Below are 14,316 nucleotides of genomic sequence, written 5' to 3'. Positions count from 1 at the left end.
TCATAATAAACTGTGGAAAGCTCTTAGAGAGATAGAAATACCAGACCATTTTACCTGTCTCCTGAGAAACCTGCATGTTTTCAAGAAGCAACAGATAGAGCCCTGTATGAAACAAATGACAGGTTCAAGACTGAGAAAGGAGTACCACAGGACTGTCTGTTGTCACCTTATTTATTTAACCTATATGCTAAGCACATCATGAGAAATGTCAGGCTGGATAAATTATAAGCTGGAATAAAGATAGACAGGAGAAACATCAGTAACCTCAGATATGCAGAAGATGCCATTCTAATGACAGAAAGCAAAGAGGAACTAAAAACTCACTTGATGAGGGTGAAGGAAGAGAGTGAAAGAGCTGTCCTAAAGCTCAATATTAAAAAAAAAAAAAAAAAAAAAAAAAAAAGCTAAGATTATGGCATCTGGCCCCATTACTTCATGGCAAATAGAAGGGGAAAAGGTGAAAGTAGTGACAAATTTCCTCCTCTTGGGCTCTAAAATCACTCTGGAGGGTGACTGCATTCATGAAATCAGATGATTGCTTCTGGGCAGGAAAGCTATGAAAAACCTAGATAGTGTGTTGAAAATCAGAGACATTACTCTGCCAACAAAGGTCCATATATCTTCCCAGTGGTCATGTTCTTTTGTGAGAGCTGGACCATAAAGAAGGCAGAATGCCAAAGAACTAATGCCTTCAACTGTGGTGCTGAAGAAGACTCCTGAGGGCAGCAAGGATATCAAACCAGTCAATCTTAAGGGAAATAAACCCTGAATACTCATTGGAAGGACTGATGCTGAAGCTGAAGCTCCACTATTTTGGTCATCTAATGTGAACAGCCAACTCATTGGAAAAGCTCTGGAAGCTGGGAGCGATTGAGGGCAGAAAGAGAAGAGGGCATCCAAGGATAAGATGCCTGGATGGCATCACTGATGCAATAGGCATGAACTTGGGCAGACTACAGGAGATGGTGAGGGACAGGGAGGCCTGGCTTGCCGCAGTTCATGGGGTCACAGAGAGTCAGTCACGACTGTGCCACTGGACAAAAACAACAACACACACACATATGTGTAGTATTTTAAAAGAAATAATAGACAAAGACATGAAAAAGAAGGAAAAAAACAACTATTAAAGCACAGGCAGGGCTAATTCAGTTGTAATAGCTGAACATAGCATTTTCCCTGAACTGCTTGGTAATCAGCAGAGGAAAAAAGGAAAATTATTGATGGTATAATTCATGTTACCATAAAATACCTAGTTTATCAGTTCTCCATCAAGGGTCATCTTGATGATGAAGTCAAAAAAATACACTAAATGTGAGACCTTATTTGGAAAGAACTAGGTTACAATTTTTTTCTTTAGAGATAGTTTACAATAAATGCAGAAACTATCTAAATAGTGTTATTCAAAAAAAGTTGAATACATAATATTATAGGATATTTGTGAACCGAATTCTGCAGGTGGGGCTAAGCAGGTGTCATCCAATAACCTATTTTGACATAGTCTGTGGTATAAAATGAGTATACAACTAAAGAGCAAAACTAATCAACTTCCTTTTCTCTATCAGCACTTGATGAAAGGATAGCAGATTATTCAAGAATATATTTAAAGATGTCCTAAAACTATGATTTTTTTAAACTACTGACTGAGTCAGCATCTGTATGTTTTGAGAATCAGATAATCAGGGGCAGGATAATATATTTTATTTTTAATTTAATTTAATTTTATTTTATATTTTTAATTTATTTTTGTGTATGGTTTTAGGGAGTGTTTTAATTTTCTTCTTTTACATGTGTCTGTCCAGTTTTCCCACCACTATTTATTGAAGAGACTATCTTCTCCATTGAATATTCTTGCCTCTTTTGCAGTAGATTAGGTAACCATAGTGCTTGGGTTTACCTCTTGGCTTTCTATCCTGTTCCATGGATATATATTTCCGTTTTAATGCCAGTATCATACTGTTTTAATGACTGTAGCCTAGCAATATAATCTGAAGTCAGGGAGCCTGATTCCTCCAGCTCCATTTTCCATTCTCAAGATTGCTTTGGCTAGTCAGGGTCTTTCATATTTCCATACAAATTGTAAAAATGTTTGTTCTAGTTCTGTGAAAAGTGTCAATGGCAGTTTGATAGAGATTACACTGAATCTGTAAAATCTGTAGATTGCTTTGGATAGTATAGTCATTTTGACAACATTGATTCTTCCAATCCAAGAACATGATATATCTCTCCTTACATTTGTTTCATCTTTTATTTCTTTCATCAATATCCTATGCTTTTCCAAGTACAGGTCTTTGGCTTCTTAGGTATTTTATTCTTTTTGATGCATGGATACATGGGATTGTTTCCTTAATTTCTCTTTCTGATTTTTACTGTTAGTATATAGAAGTGCAAGAGATTTCGTGTATTGATTTTGTGTCCTGCAACTTTGCCAAGTTTATTGATGAGCTCTAGTAGTTTTCTGGTAGCATCTTTAGGGTTTTACATGTACAATATCATGTCTGTAAACACTGACAACTTTACTTCTTTTTCTAATTTGGATTCATTTTACTTCGTATTTGTCTCTGATTGTTTTTGTGGTAGGACTTCCAAAATAAGTTGAGTAAAAGTGGTTAGAGTGGACATCCTTGTCTTCTTCCTGATCTTAGAAGAAATACTTTCATGTTTTAACCATTGAGAATGTAGTTTGCTGTAGGTTTGTCATATATGCCCTTTATTATGTTGAGGTAGGTTCCATCTAATAGCCACTTTGTAGAGAATTTTTTTTTTATCATAGTTGGGTGTAGAATTCTGTCAAAAACTTTTTCTTCATCTATTGAGATGATCATATGATTTTTATTCTTCAATTTGTTAACATGATGTATCACACTGATGGATTTATAAGAATCCTTGCTTTCCTGGGATAAATCCCACTTGATCACAGTCTATGATTATTTTAATGTGTTGTTGGATTCAGTTTGCTAGTCTTTTGTTGAAAATCTTTGCATCTATGTTCATCGGTGATATCTTGTGTGTTATATCTTTATCTGATTTTGGCATTTTTGGAAGTTTCAGAAGAGTGGTTTTTTAACTCTTCCTTGAATGTTTGATAGAATTAGCCTTTGAAGCCATCTTGTCCTGGACTTTTGTTCATTTTTACTCACAGTTTCAAGTTCAGTACATGTGAATATTCCATCCATATAATCTATTTCACCCTAGTTTCATGTTAGAAGGTTGAACCTTTCTAAGAATTTGTCTATTTCTTCTACGCTGTCCAATTTATGGGTATATAGTTGCTTGTAGTAGTCTCTTATGATCATTTTTATTTTTACGGTGTCAATTGTAACTTCTCCTTTTTTACCTTTAATTTTATTGATTCAAGTCCTCTCCCTTTTTAATCTATTTACATTTAAGATAATTATTGATATGTAGCATTGTCTTTTTCTTAATTGTTTGGGATTTTGGTTTTCTTATAGTTTGATGACAATCTTTATTGTTGTGTTTCAGTAGCTTGTGTGTGTATTGTATTGTATTTTGGGGAACGTTGCATTTCTCATAGATTTTGATAAAGCAGTTTATAAAGCAGTATACAAAGTTGTTGTCAGTTGATGGCCTCAATTTCAAATGCCATTCCCATTTCCTGCATTCACACTGTTTTCTTTCTCATGGTTGCTGCTTTTGACATCATATTTGTGTATGAATGATTTCTTATTTTTATTGTGTTTGCCTTTACCAGTGAGCTTTCCCATTTGTGATTTTCTTGTTTCTAGTTGTGTCTTTTTTTTTTTTTTTTTCCTACCTAGGGAAGTTCTTTTAGCATTTGTTATAAAGCTGGTCTAGCGGTGCTAAAGTCTCTTAGTTTTTGCTCTTAAAGCCGTTATATTATTTGCCTAATCTGAATGAGATCTTTGTGGGCTAGAGTAGTCATGGCTGTAAGGTTTTCCTTTTCATCACTTTAAATATATCCTGCCACTTCCTTTTAGCCTACAGAGTTTTTGCTAAAAAATAAGCTGATAACCTTATGGGGATACTCTTGTATGTTATTTGTTGTTTTTCTCTTGTTTCTTTTAGTATTTTTTCATTGTATTTAATTTTTGCTAGTTCAATTAACATATATCTTGGTATATTCCTCCTTGGGTTTATCCTGTATTGGACTCTGTGCTTTCTTGACTTGGGTGATAGTTTCCTTCACCATGTTAGGGAGTTTTTCAAATATGAAGTGAAGTGAAAGTCACTCAGTAGTGTCCAACTCTCTGTGACCTCATGGACTATACAGTCCATGGAATTCTCCAGGCCAGAATACTAGATGGGTAGCCTTTCCCTTCTCCAGGGGATCTTCCCAACCCAGGGATCAAACCCAGATCTCCCACATTGCAGGCAAATTCTTTACCAGCTGAGCCACAAGGGAAGCCCATGAATACTGGAGTGAGTAGCCTATCTCTTTTCCAGCAAATCATCCTGACCCAGGAGTTGAACCAGGGTTTCCTGCATTGCAGGTGGATTCTTTCCCAAATGAGCTACCAGGGGAGCCCTTTTCAACTATAATCTCTTCACATATTTTTTTCAGGGTCTTTCTCTTCTGGAAAACCTATAATGCTTATGTTGGTATGTTTAATGTTGTCCCAGAGGTTTCCAAAACTGTCCTCATTTCTTTTTATTCTTTTCTCTTTATTCTGTGTCATGGCAGTAACATTCACCACTCTGTCTTCTAGCCCTTTACTTGTTCTTATGTTTAAGTTATTCTGCCATTGATTCTGTCTAGTGCATTTTTCATTTCAGTATTGTGTTTTCACCTCTGTTTGTTTCTTCTTTAGTTCTTCTAGGCCTTTGTTAATCATTTCTTAGAACTTCTTAATTCATGCCTTCATCCTTTTTCTGTAATCTTGGATCATCTTTACTATCATTATTCTGAGTTATTTTAATAGTAGATTGTCTCTCTTCTCTTCATTTACTTATTCTTATAAGTTTTTATCATCCTCCTTCATCAGTAACGTATTTCTTTGTTGCTTCATTTTGTCTGACTTACTGTGTTTGTGGTCTCCTTTCTGCAGCCTGCAGGTCCACAGTTCCTTTTGCTTCTGGTGTCTTCCTTCTGGTGGGTGGAGCTGATCCAGAGGCTCATGCCAGTGCCTCTTGGATAAGGAGTTCAACTGGTATTTTGGTGACCAGAGCCTCCCCTGGCTATTGATGGGGCCTCCCCTTTGATCTGAGTGTTTCAATGCCCTGGGAAGGATGGCATCTGCTCCTTTGCTGTTGAAGTAGACTGCCCTCCACCCTCTATCTCTCAACTGCATTTCTGACCAATGGTGCAAGATAGGCAGGACTGGAGCACTCTCACCAGGAGAGAAGCCACTGAGTATTTCCTCCTCTGGATCTGTTCACCTGTTAATGTGCTCTGTTGTGTTCCTCTCACCTGTTGTGTGGGCTTACAGAGTATAGTTTCTGACACTGCTCTCAGTCCCGCCTTAATTATGGGTATGCTGACAGTTGACCTAGGTGACTCTCAGGCATTATTTACAGCAGGTCACCAGCACAAATCCACACAGCACTAGTCATTCACCTGGACCCACTTGGAAAATATGGAGGCAGGTTAGACTATGGCCTGGCCCAACTCCCATGTTACATGCCCACAAAGCCCACAGCTGCTACAGCCAGAGCAATATCAACTGCAGGAGCACTTGCTATCTGTTTGGCTGTCCCAAAGTTGCTGAATTCAGGAAGCTGTCAGTGGAAGTGTAACTTTGAGGTTCTTGCAGTTGCAAGGAGATTTCAGCTCTTCTTTGGCAACATGAACCCTGAGCTTCGCTGTGGTTTCAGCCTTAACTCTTCCTGTGTTCTTCCCACTGGAATCTGTTCCACAGGTTGTCAGAGCATAGGAACTTGTCAGGCAGAAAGGGGCCAAGGTGGTGATCGGGATGAGCAGGCCACCCAGACAGGATGGTTCTGGGGTAGCAGCTGGAACATGAGAGCCCATCAAGCAGGAGGAAGCCAAGGGGGACACTGGGGCAAGCAAGTCATGGGTGAGGGTTCACTGGGGAGGCGATGGTGGGGACACAGGAGCCAGCTGTAGCTGGAGCCCCTCCTAGTGCCCATGGAGGGAGGGGTCAGTGCACGAGGGAGAGAGGAGTAATGGTCACTCCTCTTCTCGCACGTCACTCAACAGTGGCACTTCGCTTTCACCTCTATGGCTGTCCCAGTGATGGATTTCCTCACTTTCATGAGGAAAGCTGTCTCCTCAAAGCCAACAGCAGCCCCGTTCCCTGATCTGCACTCCAGACTCCTTGTTCCAGCACCCAGTCCCTGCACCCTGGTGGACACCTGTCTCAGGCTGGGGTGCACAGGGTTGCAGTACAGACCATCTGTGCAGGTCTCGCTCTGCTCTGCCTGCCATGTAACAGTTGCTGCGCTCTCCCCGGAGCCCCTGAAGCTCCCCTCCTGTCCCAGCTGATCTCCCTGCAAGTGAGAGAGCTTCCCCAGATGTGGGAACCTCTCCCCACCTTCAGTTTCCCACCTGGGGTGCAGGTCTCACCCCCATTTCCTCTCCTCTTCCTTTTTCCTTCTTCTTTATTTCATCCTACCCGGTTATGTGGGGATATTTCTTGTCCATTTAAGAGTTTGAGGTCCTCTGCTAAGGCTCAGCAGATGCTCTGTGGGTATTGTTCCATTTTTAGATGTATTCTTGTTGCATTTGTGAGAGTTGAACTCCACATCCTCCTACTCCTCCACAGTGTTGAACATCTATATGGTTGACTTTTAAGTTGTTTCATCTGAATGCATATTTTTCACTATCTCTATCTCTCTCTCATTAGACAGATAGGTAGGTAGATAGATATAGATATAGATAGATAGATATAGATTTGGATGAATTACTTTTAGAAATAGGAAAATGCTAAATAGCTCCAATTTTTAAAAAATAATGAAAACTAAAATTTTCTTCAGGTATCAGAACTTTGCAAAAGTGTGCCTACTTAAGCACAGTTTTTTTTGTTTGTTTTTTGTTTTTCTATATTTTGTGCTGATTTTCAATCTGAGACATTTTTGAGTGATAAGACAAATGTTTTAATCACCTGATCAAGGTTTATAGTCAAGAAAGACCTGAAACAGATATTGTCATGGAAGAGAAGTTAACTCACATTGCACTTAACCTGCTCTCACCTCTGTGTGGTAACTCTACAAGATTAGTAATTTTTCAGACACAAGAAAAACAAATAAGCAACAAACACATCTATTTATATGGTTAAACCTCTGAAGTGGCACATTTGGTTTATCTTTGAATTTAAGATATTCTTTATTCATTTACATTCCCAGATACTACATTATTTGTGTGTGTTAGTCACTCAGTCATGTCCAACTCCTTGCAACACCATAGACTGTAGCTCTCCAGGCTCTTCTGTCCATGGGATTCTCCAGGCAAGAATACTGGGTTGCCATTTCCTTTTCCAATTATTTAGGAACCCTTAATATTTTTAGACCAATTTTTGAATTTAAAGACCTAAGTAAATGCATGCATGCATGCACAAACACAATAAAGAAAAGAGAAAGCAGTTTCATTTTATATGCAGTTTTTTTGGGAGGGAGTCTCTCCCTGTCCTTCATGTATAGGGCAGGTTTCAGATTACACAGGGGAGCTCTTGAGGACATTGAAAGCAAATGTCGTTACAAAACAGAAGCACAGAGGACACCTAAGAATCCTCTAGCATTCTTTGTTTTTTCCTCTTTTTTTTTTTATATTTAACCTTTTTAAATGTATTTTTTAATTAGAGGATAATTACTTTCCAATACTGTGATGGTTTTTGCCATACATCAACATGAATTGGCATTAGGTATACATACGTCCCCTCCCTATTGAACCCCCCTCTCAAGGACTTAGAAGAATTATATGCAGCTTTAAATGTACATGAAAGGCATGTTGACAGAAAGAGAACACTTCAGTGCTATTTGGTTTCTCTTTGTAAACACCAAAAAACTATATGCAATTTAGTAATTACATGCTATTTATTGAAAATAAAAATGATTTGAAATATTTTAGCCTGTTTTTTATTCTTCATAAAGCTATCAGTGAACTGGATTTGATCTGAATTACATTAAGTAAATGATGGTAAGTGTAAATAATATTAAAAGTAGTAGTAATAGTAGTGTCAGTCACTCAGTCATTCCTGACTCTTTGCAGCCCCATGGACTGTAGCCATCCAGCCTCCTCTGTCCATAGGATTCTCCAGGCAAGTATACTGGAGTAGGTTACCATGCCCTTCTCCAGGCGATTTTCCTGACTAGGGGATAGAACCCAGGTCTCCTGAATCGCAGACAGATTCTTTACCATTAAAGCTAAAGGGAAGCTCTTAAATAATGTTAAGGGTAGTAAGATAAAATGAGAGATAAAGAAGAGAAGATGGGATAGATGGATGGGAAGGGAAAAAAATACAGGCAAAAGAGAATGAGAGGAAGTGGGGAGAGAAAGAAAGAGAGACGTCTGTATCTTCATCTTATGTGTAATATTTCATAGTCTGAATTCCAGAGCTACCACTTGTGCTTCTGACTTCTATAGGGTTGTCTATTGTTTCTTCAACTGAAGACTCAGTTCCCTTATCTACAAAGTAAGGGTTGAGCTTTTCTGTCTATAAAATTTCATGATTGCTAATATGAATAGCACTCAACCACATTCAGTAAACTACTCAGTGATATTCAATAATTTTAAATTATTTTCTTCAGGTTTCCTACATTTGCAAACACACCTTCCCATTCTCTACCCTGTGCTACTTGTGAAAATTAACTTATATTTTGTTGTGCACTCGCTAAGTCATGTCTGACCCTTTTTGATTCCATTGATTGCAGTATGCCTGGTTCCTCTGTCCTCCACTGTCTCCCGGAGTTTGCTTAAATTCATGTCCGTGGAGTCAGTAATACTATCTAAACATCTCATCCTCTAACTTCCCCTTCTCCTTTTTCCTTCAATCTTTCTTAGCTTGAGGGTCCTTTCCAATGATTCACCTCTTCACATCATGTGAACAAAGTACTGGAGCTTCAGCTTCAGCATCAGTCCTTCCAGTGAATATTCACGGTTGATTTCCTTTAGGACTGACTGGTTTGTTCCCCTTGCTGTCCAAGGGACTCTCAAGAGTCTTCTCCAACACCACAGTTCAAAAGCATCAATTATTCAGTGTTCAACCTTCTTTATGGTACAACTCACATCTGTGCATCACTACTAGAAAAACCATAGCTTTGAGTATAGGAACATTTGTCAGCAAAGTGATGTCTCGACTTTTTATTATGCTTGTCTAGGTTTGTCATAGCTTTCCTTCCAAGGAGCAAACGTCTTTTAATGTCATGGCTGCAGTCACTATCCGCAGTGATTTTGGAGCCTGAGAAAATAAAATCTGTCACTGCTTCCACTTTTTCTGTTTCTATTTGCTATGAAGTGATGGGACCAGATGCCATGATTTTAGTTTCTTGAATGTTAAGTTTTAAACCAGCTTTTTCACTCTCTTTTCAGCTTCATCATGAGGCTGTTTAGTTCCTCCTCACTTTCTGCCATTAGAGTGGTATTATCTGCATATCTGAAATTATTGATATTTCTACAGGCAGTCTTGATTCCAGCTTGTGATTCATCTAACTCAGCATTTCATATGATGTATTCTGCATATAAGCTAAATAATCAGGGTGCCAATATACAGCATTGTTATGCACCTTTCCCAATTTTGAACCAATCAGTTCTTCCATGTCTGGTTCTAACTGTTGTTTCTGAACCACATATAGCTTCTCAGGAGACAAGTAAGGTGGTCTATATTCCCATCCCTTTAAGAATTTCCCACAGTTTGCTGAGATCCACACAGCTAAAGGTTTTTGCATACTCAAAGAACCAGAAGTAGATGATTTTTTCAAATTCCCTTGCTTTCTCTATGATCCAATGAATGTTGGCAATTTGATCTCTGGTTCCTCTGCCTTTTCTAAACCCAGGTTGTACATCTGGAAGTTCTCAATTCACAATTGTTGAAGCCTATCTTAGAGGATTTTAAGCATTACCTTACTAGCATGGGAAATGAGCATCATTTTACATATTTTGAACATTGTTTGGCACTGCCTTTCTTTGGGATTGTAATGAAAGCTGAATTTTTCCAGTCCTGTGGCCACTGTTGAGTTTTCCAAATTTGCTGAAATATTGACCATAGCATTTTAACAGCATCATGTTTTAGGATTTGAAATAGCTCAACTGGATTTCCATCATCTCCACAGCTTTGTCCAATAAAGTTTCCTAGGGAAGCATTGAGTTCACACTTCCAGACGTCTGGCTCTAGGTAAGTGACCACACCATCATGGTTATCTGGGTCATTAAGAACTTTTTGTATAACCCTTTTGGATATTCTTACCACCTCTTCTTAATCCCTTCTGCTTTTGTTAGGTCGTTTTAAAGTTTGTCCTTTTTCAAGCCCAGCCTTGCACAAAATACTCCCTTGATCTCTTTCTTGAAGAGATCTCTAATCTTTCCCATTCTATTGTTTTCCTCTGTTTCTTTGCATTGTTTCTTGAAAAAGGCCTTCATATCTCTCCTTGCTAGTCCCAGAAATTCTGCATTCAATTGGGCATATCTTTCTCTTTCTCCTTTGCCTTTTGCTTCTCCTCTTTCCTCAGCTCTTTTTAATGCCTCTTCAGACAATCATTTGCATTCTTGAATTTCTTTTTCTTTAGGATGGTTTTGATTACCACCTCCAGTACAGTGTTAATGAATTTCTGTTCATAGTTCTTCAGGCACTTTGATTGCCATATCTAATCCCTTGAATCTATTTGTCACCTCCTCTCTATAATCAAAAGGGATTGACTTTAGGTCACATGTGAATAGCCAGTGGTTTTCCCTACTTTCTTCAATTTAAGCCTGAATTTTACAATAAGGAGCTTATGATCTGAACCACAATCAGTTCCTGGTCTTGTTTTTGCTGACTGTACAGAGCTTCTCCATCTTCAACTGCAAATAATATTATCAATTTGATTTCGGTATTGACCATCTGGTGATGTCCAGGTATAGAGTCATCTCTTGTGTTGCTGGAAGAGGGTGTTTGCTATGGCCAATGCATTCTCTTTACAAAATCCTGTTAGACTTTGCCCTGCTTCATTTTGTACTCCAAGGCCAAACATGCCTTCCAGGTGTCTCTTGACTTTCTACTTTTGCATTCTAATCCCCTATGGTGAAAAGGCCATTTTTTTTTTCTTTCTTTTTTTTTTGGGGGGGTGGGGGGGTGGGGGGACGCAGTGGTGTTAGTTCTAGAGAGTCTTGTAGGTCTTCATAGACCCGGACAACTTCAGAATCTTCAGTATTAGCAGTTAGGCCATAGGCTGTTACTCTGATGTTGAAATAGTTTGCCTTGGAAATGAACCAAGATCTTTTTGAGGTTGCACCCAAGTACTACATTTTGCACTCTTGTTGACTATGAAGGCTGCTCCAATCCTTGTAAGGGATTCTTGCCCACAGTAGTAGATATAACGGTATTCTGAATTAAATTTTCCCGTTCCCATCCATTTTAGTTCACTGATTCCTAAAATATCAATGTTCACTTTTGTCATCTCCTGCCTCACCACATGCAATTTACCTTGATTCATGGACCTCACATTCCAGGTTCCTATGCAATATTGTTCTTTACAGCATTGGACTTAACTTTCACCACCAGATACATCCACAATTGAGCATTGTGTCCACTTCATTCTTTCTGAAGCTATTGGTAACTTCCCTCTGCTTTTTCCCAGTAGCCTATTGGACACCTTCTAAGCTAGGGATTCATCTTCTGGTGTCATACCTTTTTTGCCTGTTCATACTGTTCATGGGATTCTTGTGGCAAGCATACTGGAGCGGTTTGCCATGCCCTCCTCCAGTGGACCACATTTTGTCAGAAGTTTTCACTACAACCTGCCCATCTTGGGTGGCCCTGCAAGACATGGCTTATAGCTTCATTTCATTACACAAGCCTGTTCACCACAACAAGGCTATAAACCATGAAGGAGAACTTACACTTGGTAACATAATAATAGTTGCTTTACATTTAGCACAATAATATATGAAAAATGGTATCATTATACAGTAGAATAATACTCTTCAGAGAAAGATATACCATAATTTTAGCCTTTACTCTTATCTTTCTTGGATCCAAAGCAAAACAGGAGATGTGATTAATTAGATTTTTATTCATACTGTTTTGCAAAAGGATCTAGACTAGGAGGATCTAGATTAGAATCACGATTTAGAGAAACAAACTCTTTCCTGCTTTGAATAATAGGAATTTATCAAGTTTTTCCTTATACAAGGGTCATTAAGAATGTTTTATTACCTTGCAAAATATCTGATGCCCAGGTCCAAATTAATAAGTATAATGTAAATATTCATATCTGATAATTAGATCTTTGGTAAATAGCATATTCTTTAGATGACTTTCCTCAAATAGTAATTGCTAAAAATAGCTGGAACTTTATAGCAGGAATCTGAGACAGTGATATACAGGTAAGTATACTATTTAAAGTCAGGAGCCCTCTGTTTTAGCCCCTGCCATACTTAGCACTTAGATCTTGGGAAGTCATTTTTTGAGAAGAGCTTTCACTCTTGCAAGAATTTGTACTACATTATTCCTAAAGTCTCTTTGGGTTGCAAATAGTCAATGAGATCTTAGATTTGCTAGGGGAGCAGGATTGCATTCCCAATTGCAGAGAGAATATATATATGTATACCTTATGTAAAAGATATACAGATGGCAAAGAAAACATTCTGTTACAAAATACAGAAATCCAAATTATACTCTCTTCTGGACACAAAACCACCCCACCCTATAAAGAGATGAGTTCCAGGGGAAAAGATTTTTTTTTTTTTTTAGCTCTACAGATTTTGAATTTGATTAAAACACCACCAATAAAAAGAAATATTTTCTTTCCAGATTGTTCTGAAATGGTGCAATCTACAAAAATTTCTAGAATTAATGAAAGAATATCATTAAAAGCAATTGAGGGCCTTCCCTGTTGGTCCAGTGGTTAAGAATTCACCTGCCAATGCAGGCAACATGGGTTCAATCCCTGGCCCAGGATGATCCCACATGCCACAGAGCAACTAAGCCCATGCACCACAGCTACTGAAGCCCACACATCTAGAGCTGATGCTCTGCAACAAGAGAAGTCACCACAAAGAGAAGCCCAAGTACCACAACGAGAGTAGATCCCACATGCCTCAACTAGAGAAAGCCCAAGCACAGCAACAAGGACCCGGGGGAGCCAAAAATAAATACATGAATAAATGAATAAAAATTTTAAGAAAGCAACCCATGTTTAAGGAAGGTAGAATTATTTGAGGAAATATTGCATATAGACTCTCATTTACCTCTAACTATCTATCTACAAATGGGTATAATGTCACATATTGTTGTTGTTCAGGCACTCAGTCCTATCTGACTCTGGGATTCCATGGACTGCAGCATGCCATGTTTCCTTGTCCTTCACTGTCTCCCAGATTTGTTCAAACTCACGTCCACTGAGTCCATGAGGCCATCCAACCATCTCGTCTTCTGTTGCCCCCTTCTTCTCATGCCCTCAATCTTTCCCAGGATCAAGGTATTTTCCAATGAGTCAGCTCTTCACATCAGATGGCCACAGTACTGGAGCTTCAGCTTCACCATCAGTCCTCCCAATGAGTATTCAAGGTTTATTTCCTTTAGTATTAATTGGTTTGATCTCCCTGATGTCCAAGGAACTCTCAAGAGTCTTCTCCAGCACCACAGTTCGAAAACATCAGTTCTTTGGTGCCAGCCTTCTTTATGGTCCAACTCACATCTGTACATTACAACTACAAAAACCATAGCTTTGAGTATACAGACTTTTGTTGGTGAAGTGATGTCTCTGCTTTTTAATATGCTCTCTAGTTTTGTCATAACTTTTCTTCCAAGGAGAAAGCATCTTTTAATTTCATGGCTGCAGTCACTGTCTGCAGTGATTTTGGAGCCCAAAAAATAAAATCTGCCACTATTCTTTCCCCATCTATTTACCATGAAGTGATGGGACCAGATGCCATAATTTTAGTTTTTTGAATGTTGAGTTTTTATTTTTTCACTCTCCTCTTTTACCTTCAGCAGGAGGCTCTTTAGTTCCTCTTCATTTTCTGCCATTAGGGAAGTGTCATCTCTTTATCTGAGGTTATTGGTATTTCTGTGAGCAATCTTGATTCCAGCTTCTGATTCATCCAGTCCAGCATTTCATATGATGTTGTTGTTGTTGTTGTCGTTGTTCAGTCACTCAGTCATGTCCAACTATTTGAGACCCCATGGACTGCCGCACGCCAGGCTTCCCTTTTCCTTGCTATCTCCCAGAGTTTGTTCAAACTCA

The 14,316-nt window shown here is 38.7% G+C and overlaps 1 protein-coding gene across 8 annotated transcripts in view; it reads left to right on the top strand.

Annotated features, from left to right (window-relative positions):
- Positions 1-14,316, top strand: part of GRIA4 (glutamate ionotropic receptor AMPA type subunit 4) — a 602,437-nt gene that overhangs the window by 366,774 nt on the left and 221,347 nt on the right. The gene's annotated exons all lie outside the window — the stretch shown is intronic.

This window comes from Cervus elaphus, chromosome 1, assembly GCF_910594005.1.
Source record: "Cervus elaphus chromosome 1, mCerEla1.1, whole genome shotgun sequence".
Taxonomy (NCBI): Eukaryota; Metazoa; Chordata; class Mammalia; order Artiodactyla; family Cervidae; genus Cervus; species Cervus elaphus.
This window is presented reverse-complemented; position numbering and strand designations above follow the sequence as displayed.